Source organism: Pundamilia nyererei, unplaced genomic scaffold (assembly GCF_000239375.1).
Source record: "Pundamilia nyererei isolate P.nyererei 1_Seehausen unplaced genomic scaffold, PunNye1.0 scaffold00035, whole genome shotgun sequence".
NCBI lineage: Eukaryota > Metazoa > Chordata > Actinopteri > Cichliformes > Cichlidae > Pundamilia > Pundamilia nyererei.
In genome coordinates, this window is record NW_005187436.1 from 3,311,255 (window position 1) to 3,312,351 (window position 1,097).

A 1,097-nucleotide genomic window follows, 5' to 3' on the forward strand; every position below is an offset into this window, starting at 1 on the left:
TTAACAGACCTCTCTGCATTGAATCATACTTGTTATTAATCTCTGTCTCTCTTCCACAGCATGTCTTTATCCTGTCTTCCCTATCTCACCCCAAGTGATCGCAGCAGATGGCCGCCCCTCCCTGAGCCTGGTTCTGCCGGAGGTTTCTTCCTGTTAAAAGGGAGTTTTTCCTGTGCAGTATGTTTTATGTTTCATGTTTCTAATCAGACAAATAAGCCCATGATTCTCTGCCAACAGTACTTCTTGGAAATGAGTTAGAACAGGGTTGATAACAGCTGATAGTGCATCAGAAAAAACTCTTCGTGTACTCATACTGTTGTGGATCCACATAATGTCAACCGAATCCTTAATGTGGGATAAAATCAGCCATTCTTGGTAATGCCTTTCACAGCTGAGTCTCTAGGCACAGGGGAAATAATGGACCTCTTACAAACAGACAGGCAACACAGCTTGGGAAAGACAGATGTCAACGTCATAGTGAGTTCTCCAACACACTCTCTTAGAACCAGTTCTGTGATGTTCTCTCATACAATGTGAGAATATAATCAAACTGCTTGTCAGAGGGTAACTTTTATGTATAGGGAGAGTGTGACTTTTAGGACACTTGAGCCTAACATTATAGCTTGCATAATGTTAGCTTAACCAGCTGTTGTTGTGGTTTAGCCGGCTGATTGTCAGCTGTCCGTAGATGGGAGGATCACATGTCTAATCTGCTGACAATAAGTAATTACGGCAATATCTGGAAAAATTAGCATATCTATGCACATTGTCTTGTGTTAGAGCCGTGATGTCAATTCATCAGATGAATCTTGAGGTGAGAAAGCAGTGGTGAAGGAGAAAGATGAGGAGGAGCAGGAGAAACAGATAATAAAAAAGAAGATGTCTTTACCGCATTGAAGGGCCAATGGACGGGGCTTATTGTAAAATTCCAGGGGTGTCCAACTCCAGGCCTCAAGGGTCCTTGATCCAACACAGCTGATTTAAATGGCCAAATTACCTCCTCAACATGTCTTGAAGTTCTTCAGAGGCCTGGTGATGAACTAATCATTTGATTCAGGTGTGTTTACCCACGGTGATGTCTAAAACCTGCAGGACAC